The sequence below is a fragment of the Bos taurus genome, chromosome 13 (genome assembly GCF_002263795.3).
Source record: "Bos taurus isolate L1 Dominette 01449 registration number 42190680 breed Hereford chromosome 13, ARS-UCD2.0, whole genome shotgun sequence".
NCBI lineage: Eukaryota > Metazoa > Chordata > Mammalia > Artiodactyla > Bovidae > Bos > Bos taurus.
The window spans coordinates 10,356,961-10,369,650 of record NC_037340.1 but is presented as its reverse complement, the minus strand read 5'-3'; the positions used below and the strand labels follow the sequence as shown (position 1 = coordinate 10,369,650).

Here is a 12,690-nt window from a genome sequence, read left to right as displayed (position 1 = left end):
TCAGGCCTCAGAGTAAGCGCTCTGTAAATATTGGTTGCTCTTTTTAGGCGCTGAGAGCTGCTGATGGATTTTCAGAAGTTTCATCCAATAGCAGTGTAGAGAAACACCACTATGGCCAGCAACAGTGAGCATTGGTTGACTATTTCCCAAGGGCGGTGCTAAGTGCCTTGTATACACCGTTATCCACTGACTTTGCTGCCACTTCCTGGGCTGCAGGGCCCCGAGGCCTCAGCTCTCTGTGGAGTGGGCACACGTTCAGGGAACTGGAGTGTGGCTGAGAGGGCTGGGACCCTGAATGAGGCTGGAGTTCTGAGTAATAGGAAAGGGCATGAGATCGAAACTTATGAACAGGACCCTGAAAAAACTTTCACAATATTGTTTCGATTGTGAAAATACCATGTGCTTATTAAAAATGTGTGCAAAAAGTGTACCCAAGAAATCAAATCGAAAATTGTATATAATTTCATGATTCAGAGATGATCCAAAATTCAGGTGCATTTGAATCCAGTCCTTTTTTTTCTTTCTCCTGATTGTGTAGCAACATAATGTATAACTGTTTTATATCCTGTATTTTGCATTTGCAAGAAACATTTTGAAGACCAGTCAGTAGGGCGTAGAGAGGGGAAGAGCCAGATGACTGAGTGGCTCGGGGCCCTGTTAAGTGGAGGCATGACCTTTCCCAAGGTTAGGATGTGGGCTGAGCAGGTCAGAGTAAAGGGCCACCGTGGTGAATTGAGTTGGCTTAGGATGCTGGTGGGGGATCCAGGCAGTAGGCACTCGGGTGGGTAGCTGTGGGGCCCCGGGGAGACTCCCCGGGGAGCACTGTGCTGGCGCTGACCCTGACTCATGGAGTCTGGGGCAGATGGAGGCTTTTTCCTTTCTTTTAGGTAAGACTTGACTTCCTCCACTTTCAGGTGGACTTGACAAGTAACATGAAGCAAATGACTGGCGATGTTTTTCATACACAAAATTTAAAACTATCTTAATATGTGTGATGCACTTGCACATGTGAGTACCAGAAGTTTGAAATAATGTTAAGTGACTTGAGTATTTAGTAAGTGTAATTTAATAGTAAAATTTGCTTTATTTTATTCATGGCATCTGTGTGTGTGTGTGTTTGTGTCAGAGGTTATTTTGAAATGTCCAGTGGTGCAATGTAGAGAGAGCACTTTGGTCTAAAGCTGATTTAGCCTACACAGTCTCATTTCACAATTAATTTTCTAAATTATTTCAATAGCTTTTTCTGTTTTTGTGGATCCTGGAATTGGGATGTAATCTTGCTAAGGCCTGTTTTGTGGAAGGAAATACATTATACTTCTGGCCTGGGGCTGATGTGACAACGCCCCAGCACCTCCATCCCCTCCCCAGGGCAGGGCCTCCCTCTGTTCTCGATGGCCTGGATTGCCTTCTGTCTCGCTGTAGTTACAGACAGCAGCCCGCAGAAACCCCTCACGGAAAGGTAGTCTTTTTCCCCTTGGGTTCAGCCCAGTAACTCTCACCAGACACGGGAGGGACCGCCAGAGGGGCCTGGGTGCGTCCCTTCACTTCCTCCGACTCTGCACCGAGCTTGTGTTTCCTACTCTGTTCTTTCCCAAGTATATTCATTATTCATTGTTGCTGCCCAGGGGAGGGGAAGGAACTTTTTCTGTGATCAGCAGTCCACTCATAGACACGTGGAGCAAATGTCAACACAGAATTTAAAGTCAGTTGAGAAAGTGCTTCACTGTAATAGTGTTGGTAAGTGATTTTTGACACCAATTACTGTGTCTAGGCACTCACTCACTAGGAACTCTGCTAAATCCTTTGCCATCATTATCTAATTTAATTCTTGACAACAGTCCACAGGAGTGAATATTTTTAGCTCCACTTGCTAGATGAGGAAACTGGGGATTAGAGAAAGATCAGGTCCTGGCTCAAATACCACTTCTTCTGAGACGTCTTGATCAACTGCATTGGTCATCGGCTTCATGGCATTTACCGTGATTGAGTTTTGTGCGTGTGCATGTGAAAGGATTTTTGTTTGGTTTCTTGTTTATCGTCTCTCTCCTTGAATGTAAACTCCATGAAAGCTGGTAACCTTGTCAGGTTTGTTCGTGGCTGTTTTCCAGGGGCCCAGAACGGTGCCTGGCAGGGATGGGCACTCAGAATGTACTTGCTGCATTAATGACTGTCCCCTCCTCCCCAGTCTCTCAGTTCGTGGATGCGTATAGGAATCAGCATCCTTGGGATGCCTCGCGTCGCTCCCTGTGAGTGCAGGGGAATCTTGATGATCTTCCTGTCAGATGTTAGGGGATGGGGAGGTAGGAGCGGGCCAAGGAAGGGCCTCGGTAAGGAGGCTTTGGGCTTTCCCTGTGTATGAAGTTGAAAAAGTGAAACTGAAAGTGTTGGTCACTCAGTTGAGCTTGACTCACTGTGACCCCATGGACTGTTGCCTGCTAGGCTCCTCCATCCATAGGGTTCTCCAGGCAAGAATCCTGGGGTGGGTAGTCCTTCCCTTCTCCAGGGGATCTTCCCAACCAGGGATTGAACTCTGGTCTCCCACATTGCAGATAGATCCTTTAGCCATCTGACCCCCCAGGGAAGCCTGTGTATTAAGTTAATTATACACAATACATATAAAATTTGTTATGTTTATCTCTTAAGGTTAGAGAATTGGTGGTAAAACACTATTTTTCAGTGATATGTGGTTTATGGGACAGAACACTCTTGTTCTTTGGAAAAAGGTTTTTTTTTTTTAACTTGAAATAGTTATACAGTAAGGTTCCCATATATGCTTCCCCCAGCTTCCTCTGAATCAGCTTTGTATGTAACCATGGTGCAGTTGTTAGGACCAAGGTATTAACAAGGGCAACCCTGGTAACTGGACATGGTTTTCCCACTAACATCCTTCTTCTGTTTTGGGATCCAGTGCAGGATCCCACATGCTATTTAGTTGCTTTGTCTTCTTAAACTCTTCTGGTCAGTGACAGTTTCTGAGACTCCAGAGAGTGCCAGTGAGTTATTTAGTAGCTGCTGCTGTTCAGTCGCTCAGTTGTGTCCGACTCTTTGTGACCCCATGGACTGTAGCATGCCAGGCTTCCCTGTTCTTCACTGTCTTGGAGTTTGCCCAAACTCATGTGCACTGAGTCAGTGATGCCATCCAACCATCTCATCCTCTGTCAGCCCCTTCTCCTCCTGTCCTCAATCTTTCCCAGCATCAGGGTCTTTTCCAGTGAGTCAGTTCTTCACATCAGGTGGCTCAAGTATTGGAGTTTCAGCATCAGTCCTTCCAATGAGTAATCAGGGTTGATTTCCTTTAGGAATGACTGGTTTGATCTCCTAGGAGATCAGCCTTCTTTATGGTCCAACCCTCTACATCTGTACATGACTACTGGAAAAACCATAGCATTGACTAAACAGACCTTTGTTGGCAGAGTGGTGTCTTTGCTTTTTAATATGCTGTCCAGGTTTGTCACAGCTTTTCTTCCAAGAAGCAAGCGTCTTTTAATTTCATGGCTGCCGTCACTGTCCGCAGTGATTTTGGAGCCCAAGAAAATAAAGTCTGTCACTGCTTCCACTTTTTCCCCATCCCTATGCCAGGAAGTGATGGGACTGGATGCCATAATCTTCATTTTCTGAATGTTGAGTTTTAAGCCAGCTTTTTCATGCTTCTTTTTCACCTTAATCAAGAGGCTCTCTTGTTCTTTTTCGATTTCTGCCATTAGGATGGTATCATCTGCATATCTGAAATTATTGACTTTTCCCCTGGCAGTCTTGATTCCAGCTTGTGCTTCATCTAGCCTGGTATTTCTCATGATGTACTCTGCATGTGAGTTAAATGAGCGGGGTGATGATATACAGCCTTGATGTGCTCCTTTCTCAGTTTTGAACCAGTGCATTGTTCCATGTCCGGTTCTAACTGTTGCTTCTTGACCTGCATACAGGTTTCTCAGGAGGCAGGGATGGTGGTCTGGTATTCCCATTTCTTTAAGAATTTTCTACAGTTTTTTGTGATCCACAGTCAAAGGCTTCAGTGTAATCAGCAGAAGTAGATGTTTTCTGGAATTCCCTTGCTTTTTCTATGATCTGACAGATGTTTGATCTCTGGTTTCTCTGTCTTTTCTAAATCCAGCTTGATATATGGAAGTTCTCAGTTCATGGAGTGTTGAAGCCCAGCTTGAAGGATTTTGAGCATTACCTTGCTAGCGTGTGAGATGAGTGCAATTGTGCGGTAGTTTGAGCATTCTTTGGCATTGCCCTTCTTTGGGATTGGAGTGTAAACTGACCTTTTCTAGTCCTGTGGCCGCTGCTGAGTTTTCCAAATTTACTAGCATATTGAGTGTAGCACTTAAACAGCATCATCTTTTAGGATTTGAAATAGTTCAGCTGGAATTCCATCACCTCCACTAGCTTTGTCCTTTTTTTTTTTTTGAATTGAGAAAAGCATTTATTCACTTACAAATTTTATTTTTCTCTCAATGATTTAAAATCTTTCCATCTTGATTTTTTTGGGGGGGGGCAGCTAAACCAGAATATTATAGATTTCCTCCTTAAAAAAATGCAGTGATGTTCTTTCTTATAAACTGGCCTCTCTAATTTTCTTGTCAGCCTGCTTCAAGGAAATCCATGTGTTTAATACACTTGCCTGCAGTCGGGCCCAGATCAAATGGTTATTTAATCCAAATATCTGAGCAGCAAACTGAGCTGATCCTTCTGGAGAAAGGATGGTTGAACAGCCAAGACCACGGGTAATTGAAGAGAAGACCACACATCCTGAGCTCCCCAGTCTGGAGTGGGAGGAGGACAGCTGATAACTGGATATGCAGTGTTACCATACAACACCGGCCCTAAACCATTGCTTCTGCCTGCCACTGCCACAAATACAGTAGGAATTCCATCTCCTTCATACTCAGCTTTAATCCTCAGAGTTTCATCTGGTCCTTTATGGGCAGAGGTGACCCTGAGTTCGCATGGAATGCCAAAATTTCCACAAGCCTTCTTAATTTTTTCACAGTGATTAAGATCAGAGGTTGAGCCCATCAGTTCTATAACCCTGCACTGACTTTCTGGTTTCAGAAGCAACTCTACTCTTTCTGCAACCTACTCAAAATTTTTCTTTACCATCTGTAGCTCTTCAGGAGTTACTTCCTTGAGATCACGATACGACTGTTTGTCTTTTTGCTGGCTTCGGTCTCCTGATGGCCAGAGTCTCCAGGAATCATTATCAATAACATCAGCAAGAACAATTTCTCTGGTGATTACATCAACACCAAATTCAATCTTCATATCAACTAGTGTACAGTTCTGGGGCAACCAGGATTTCTCCAGTATTTCAAAAATAGCCTGCGTAGCATGACTCATGATATCCACTTCAGTTTGTCCTATAACAAGTCCAGCAAAGCAAAAATTTGCAGCAATTAGCTGTTCCTCAGACCACTGTGGATCATTATTGGCATCATCCTTAAAAAACATCTCCACTTTAGGTGGGTAGAACTTATATCCTTCCTTAACACCAGGATTTCTTTTGAGAAAAGAACCAGTTGCTATTCTTCTACAAACCCATTCAATTGGAATCACTTCACACTTAGGTGCAATGAAAGCTGTCTCCCCACATTTTTTGGTGAAAGCAGTTTTGATACCTGCTTCCTGTAACAACTGAAAAATACAGCTGGTAATTTTATTTGAGATTGCAGCTTTTCCTTCAAGGTGATTCTTTCTGGCTGCATTTCCTGCTGTTATCTGGTCCTTGGATTGCAGGAGGACTTTTCCTGGACTATCCAACAATTCGCAGACTCCTTTTGTTTTACCCTCATAGAGTTTTTTTACCAATCTTCAGTACTTCGACTGCCGCCATTGTCCGGAGAGGTCTCAAGGCTTCGGCCGCGCTGGGAAGAGACGCAGGACTCTGGAAAAGAAACGCGATCAGAGAGGCTCACGGGGCGGGGGAGCGAGGCACCGCCCGCAGGCACGCCCCTGGCATGGCCGCGTGACCCCTAGCGCCCCCTCCGGGTCTCTTCGAACGTCTCTGCGGCCACGGAATATCGCGGGTCCCTAACCTTCCCAGAACTTGGACCCCGGAGCTCTAGCTTTGTTCTTAATGTCCCTCAGTTTGAATTTCTCTGACATTTTGTCATGACTAAAGTGAAGTTATTCGGTTCTGGCGTGTGGAGAATTTGTAGAATGCCACGTCAGTGCCCTATGTCTCCTATCATGGGGGTTCATAATGCCAGTGTGTCTTTTTACTGGTGATATTGACCTTGGTCCCTTGGTCAAGGTGGTGTCCACCGTATTGTTATATTTTTTTCCTTTTTGTAATTAATGCATATCTGAAGGAAATACTTTGCAGGAAAAGTTTTTGCCTTCCGTTTCAACAGTATTTATTTATTTATTTTTGCCTGTGGGAACATTTCAGATTTTCTGATAAAAGTTCTTGTGAGTATAAGTTCATTTAAAACATTTTTCTACCTCTGAGTTAGTGAAAAAGGGTTAATCATGTTTCCAATGAAGGACATTTGTGCTTTGGAAGGCTGATGACAATTGTGCAGGACTATGCACTTAAACGCTGGACTGGAAGAAACACAAGCTGGAATCAAGATTGCTGGGAGAAATATCAATAACCTCAGATATGCAGATGACACCACCCTTATGGCGGAAAGTGGTGAGGAACTAAAAAGTCTCTTGGTGAAAGTGAAAGTGGAGAGTGAAAAAGTTGGCTTAAAGCTCAACATTCAGAAAATGAAGATCATGGCATCTGGTCCCATCACTTCATGGGAAATAGATGGGGAAACAGTGGAAACAGTGTCAGACTTTTATTTTTTTGGGCTCCAGAATCACTGCAGATGATGACTGCAGCCATGAAATTAAAAGACGCTTACTCCTTGGAAGGAAAGTTATGACCAACCTAGATAGCATATTCAAAAGCGGAGACATTACTTTGCCAACAAAGATTCGTCTAGTCAAGGCTATGGTTTTACAGAGTTGGACTGTGAAGAAGGCTGAGCGCTGAAGAATTGATGCTTTTGAACTGTGGTGTTGGAGAAGACTCTTGAGAGTCCCTTGGACGGCAAGGAGATCCAACCAGTCCATTCTGAAGGAGACCAGCCCTGGGATTTCTTTGGAAGGAATGATGCTAAAGCTGAAACTCCAGTACTTTGGCCACCTCATGCAAAGAGTTGACTCATTGGAAAAGACTCTGATGCTGGGAGGGATTGGGGGCAGGAGGAGAAGGGGACGACAGAGGATGAGCTGGCTGGATGGCATCACTGACTCGATGGACATGAGTTTGGGTCAACTCCGGGAGTTGGTGATGGACAGGGAGGCCTGGCGTGCTGCGATTCATGGGGTCGCAAAGAATCGGAGACGACTGAGCTACTGAACTGAACTGATGCACTTAAAACGTCTGCAGTAAATCGTTTATCAGCTCAGTCCATGCTCAGGTTTTGTACTCTCTACCGTTTCATTTTTTTTAAAAAGATTGTTATTATCCACTAAACTGATTTTATAATTGGCAGTTTGAAAACCTTCGTGTAGTGAATCCATTATTCAGAGCAGAACTTGGTAAAATCTGATTTTTCTATGTGAGAGAACTTTGAAATTAGGATGTTACTAGAAAGTGAGTCCTCTTTCCTCTGGGAAGCTGGGGGTGGGGGTTGGGCTTTTGACCCCAAGAGGATAAATAAAGCTTAGAATGGGAATTTTCAGCCAAAGAATCTAGGAACCTGAGCCGACCGTGGGATGTCCACTGTCAGGAGCTTTCTTTCTCAAGTCCTTGTGCCTCATGGTCTTGGGGTCTCTTGCCTGGATGAACCTCCAGAACCTTATTTTCAGGGTTTATTAAACAGAGTCTAAGTCATCAAGGTGACTCAGCCTGGGGCACAGCTAAATTACTTTGTGAGTTCCCTCTGAGTGGGACTTAAACTTTCCCAGGGAGCTTTCCAGAAAAACCATTCAGGTTGATGGAGACTAGCTCAGAAATGAAGCACGTTGTAGAGATATAGCTTTTAAAATATTAGGTTTTGGCCTGTTTGCTTCCTTTTTGTAAAGTTAGTGTTTTTATAGGAGTTATCTCTGCTTGGTCAGATAGAAGGGCAACTCTGAGAAAAAAGTCTGTAGTTCTGGGCTGGTGCTCATATATGGTGATCCAGCTGAGATGTTTTTCTTCTGTTTTGAAAAATATTAAAAAATTTTTCATTTTGAAATAGGTATAAAAGTTACAAAAATAGCACAGCGTTCCCATGTATTTTTCACTTTGTACAACTGTAGTATAATTAAAAACCAGGCAAGGAGCTTGATACAGTATTATTCAGTGGTCTGATTCATCCAGATTTCCCAAGTTGCCCCTATAGTATCTTTTTCTCTGGTCTAAGATCACACAAGTCATTTAGTTGTCTTGTAAAATATCTCCTTTTTTAGCTTTTCTTGTTCTTAGGGCCAACTTTGGCTGTACTGATACACTATATTAAAGGTGAGAATAGGTACCCTCCTCCCAGGCCCCCAGTACCTCTGTCTCCTCAAAGGACTGAGGAATTTTGCCTCCTGACATCCTTGATTATTTGAGCTGCTGACCCCTTGGTTGGATTCGTTGTTCCACGTGTCAATGAAAAGGACAGTTGGGGACCTTTAATCCTCGATGGGGCTTTTCCCCAAGAGAGCCTTATTTCTAGTGTTAACTTAACCTGTACGTCCTACTAAAAGCTCTCAGATTTTCTGTTCTTTCTGATGACTAATAAATGAATTAAAGGACCAGTGGAAGGAATTTATTCTTTCTTTCCTGGAACCTAAGTGCTCTGGAATGGATTTGATTGTCTCTAATTTGATCTTGGCTGGAATTCCTCTCTCTCTTGATTATAAAGAGTCAGAGGATTTTGTGGTTGTTTCTGCTTTTACCATCTTTCTCCCTCTTCATTTTGTTTTACTCTTGACTTTTGAGAGACAGCTATTGATAATCGGTCTTGGATAAATCTGATTTATTTTCTCTACCGTCTTTTTCAGGCTTTGGCCCATGTTTGTAGTTATTGATTTTCCATTTCTTATTCATTTCTGCCTTCACTCAGCAGACATTAAGTGCTCTTACATAAGAGAAACTGCTTTTTTTGTGTGGGATCTTTTCCTTGGAGGGACATCTCAGTACTGTGGCTGGATTAAATTAGCAGGACAGAAATTTCACTGCCTCATAATTCCAGACTTTCACACGGTACTCAGTGAAGGTGCAAGAGAGGCATGGGTGTTGAAAGGTAGGTGAGTCAGATGGTCCCAGAGTTGCCTCCTGCTATTGCCAGTAACTACCTGCATGGTTTTCTAAAGGATACTTTAGTCTTCTGATCTCTTCTTCCTTCATCTGTACAGTGAGGACAGTGATACCTGCTTGTAAGGTTATTTTCACAGCGTAAGGAATTCATGGCGGTAAAGTGCTTGCACAGAGTGGGCAAATCAGTGGTAACTTATAATTTCGTGTTGTGCCTTTTGGGATTTCACATGAGTAGTGTGATGATGGAGCAGAATCTTATATAACTCAGTAATGAGTGGACTTTGTCCGCTTGTCACCTAGTGTTAGGGTCTCTGTGTAGATAATAAAATGCAGTATATGTTGTGATAAAGGAGAATCAATGTGAGCTCAAGTCTACAGGTAGATGTTATAACAGAAATGGAGCTCTGTGGTTTGTATAGGCTTCATGTGGTGAAGAGCAGGTATTTTTCTGGTGACCTTGGCATCTGTCCAGCCATCGAGCTTTTATTGGGCTTTTTCTTTCGTCAGAGATGAACAGGCTCACGATCCCTGCCCTCCAGTAGCTCATGACCTAGTGGGAGCTGTAGACACAAAGAATGTCCCCAGTTCTGTGGGTGATGGTGGGTACTCAGGGCATGGTGGTGAGGGGCTGCAGAGGTATTGAGTGGAGCACCTTTTCGGGGCTGGGAGGGACAGCCCGGAACACTCCACCACTGAGGGCCGGACTCTGTGCACGAGTTGGCTGCGCAGACAAGGTGGGCGATGGCATTTGAAGCAGAAAGGGTCCATCGGCCCCAGGCTGGGGAGTGTGACTGGGGAGCTGCAGTGTTGTCACGTGTCCGAAACTTCAGACGGCTCTGAGCGCGGGCACAGGGCCGGGAGGCCCAGGTTCCGGGGTCGTGCCGTCTGGACTTCATTATCGTTTCTTCCTTTTTGTTGTCCTGAAATGGTATAACTTAAAGCTGATTCTGTAGGTAATGGGAACTGTTTTACAAATGGAGGTAACACTTTTCTAACGTGTGTGAAAGCCAAGGAGTGAGACTGACAGGCAGCCCTGGGTGGGCATCAGGTGTGACTGAATACAGAGGGGTGGGAACTAGTGCCTGGAATTGGAGCAGCCCTACTTTCCCAGCCACCTGCCGCCACCACCCCACCCGCCCATCCGTCCACCCATCTACCCATCACCACCCATCCACCCACCTGTGCCACCCCCCCACCTACCCATCACCCCACCCGCCCATCCACCCACCCGTCCACCCCACCCCTCCACCTGTCCACCCACCTGCCCATCCACTCATCTATCCACCCACCCACCTGCCCATCCACTCATCTATCCACCCACCCATCCATCCCACCCATCCATCCATCCATCCACCCCAACCCACCCACCCATCCATCCATCCATTCACCACCCCACCCACCCACCCACCCATCCATCCATCCATTCACCACCCCACCCACCCACCCACCCATCCATCCATCCATTCACCACCCCACCCACCCACCCATCCATCCATCCATTCACCACCCCACCCACCCACCCATCCATCCATCCATCCATTCACCACCCCACCCACCCACCCATCCATCCATCCATTCACCACCCCACCCACCCACCCACCCATCCATCCATCCATCCACCCATCCATCCACTTATCTGTCCACCCACCCTCCGTCCTCATTACCACTCACTCCCATCTACCTACTCATTCATCTCCTCTCCCACCCATCCACCTGCCTGTCTCACCAACTAGCTGGGGAATCTGGTTCTTTCCTTTCTTAAGAAAGAGTCAACTTAAAAAAAAAAAACAAAAAATCCTGACGCTTGGGCACCTCTTTTCTCCATCTTTTGTCTTTACCAGACTACAAACTAGATGTCAGTGTATTTCTAGAAAGAGGTTTCATTTCCCTGTCATTGATTGATTAATAGATTGATCAAACTCTGCCGGCTGTATGCCAGGTCTTGTATTACACCAGCAGTTCCCAAAAAGTTTTGGAGATTGTTTAAAAATTATTGATGAACCCAGAGAGCTTTTGTTTTGTGGGTTATATCAGTATCTTTACCACATTGGAGGTAAAAAACATATTACTTTTTTCTATATTTAAAAAAATTTTTTTAAATTTTTTGACTGTGGTGAGTGGCATGTGGGATCTTAGTTCCCTGCCCAGGGATTGAACCCGAGTCCCCTGCACTGGAAGTGTGGAGTCTGAACCCCTGGCCTACCAGGGAAACCCCAGAGCAGACATTTTTAGAAGAATATTTGAGCACGTTGTCATCGCACATCTTGCAGCCTCTGGAAAACTTCACTGAGCAGTCATGAGTGAGAGTGAAAAGGCACGTGGTGTCCTGGCATCTTTATGAAAAGGATCTGGACCTCTCCCAGTTCCCCGCCTCCCGCCCCAGACTGTGAGAAGCCGCTGGGCTGCATGTTGGGAGTCCGATGGGGGCTCCAGCCCCGCGCAGGCCCTGCGGCCGTGGGATGGCCCCAGGGTGCTGTGGAAGCCTGTGATGGGGCTCAGGGCCTCGCTGAGACTTGGGGTGCTGGGAAAGGCCCTTGGAGGGAGAGGCGGCTCAGGCAGGCCTGCAGCGGGCACCGGTGAGTGTAGCGGGTAGAGGGAGCAGCGCCCAGAGGCTTCACGGGAGCAGCTGAGAGCAGTTCCTCAGGGCTCTGTTAAGGTCGCATTTGCTAGGAAGAGACCAGCAGTTTGCTTTCTCTGTGTGGCTTCAGTGTGATGTGATTTTATCCACCTGTTTAACCTCAGAGGCAGACACAGCTGCTCTCAAGTCTCTTTCCCGAGTGACTCAGGGAAGCCTGGGGCCAGGTCTCGGCACTCCTGTTGGAGAGCCTTCTATTTCAGATGCTGAGCGGGATTTGCCAAGCTTTAAAAAGGCCAACAACAGAGCCACGAAATGTGAGGGGCTGAGAAGCAGCGTGGATGGTGCAGCAGAGTGGAGGCCACATGGAAAAGCTTGATTAATCATCAGAGAACAGGAGGGCGACACTTGCGAGCTGAGGACTCGAGTGCAGCAGAAGGGGCCCTGCTCACCCGATGTCACCGTATTATCAGTGAGAATCCTTGCAAGGAGGGCCGTCTCCCCCGCTTCTCATCTCTGCCTTTGAGATGACGTCCAGACTAGAGGTGTAGGCTGGCCAGGTGCAACCTGAGACCTCCTTCCCCCTGTGTGGCCGTAGGAGGGGCCGCTTTATTGTGCCAGGACTCTCCGCTCAGCAGAGCCCAGAAATGAGGCCAGGCCTGTTCTGCTCTGTCTCCGTTTTACTGCAGAAAGCATGGGGCTATCAGAGGACTTTCTCACCTCAGGCCCTTCAGGCTTGACGACGAGGTGAGTGCTCTGGTTTCTGTGTGTAAATCGTGGCAGGGTATTTGGTTTCGAGGAATCTGGGGTGAGCTCTTGAATAGGAGCCTGTGAATGCTGCACCAGTGCTACAGCTCGGGCAAGGGCAGTTTCTTCTTCTCGAGGTGCC

The 12,690-nt window shown here is 46.0% G+C and overlaps 1 protein-coding gene and 1 pseudogene across 9 annotated transcripts in view; one reads left to right on the top strand and one right to left on the bottom strand.

Moving 5' to 3' along the window:
* The window catches only part of KIF16B (kinesin family member 16B), a 309,240-nt gene that overhangs the window by 9,157 nt on the left and 287,393 nt on the right, over window positions 1-12,690 (top strand). The window lies entirely within an intron of this gene.
* Window positions 4,398-6,046, bottom strand: PAICSP (phosphoribosylaminoimidazole carboxylase pseudogene; annotated as a pseudogene).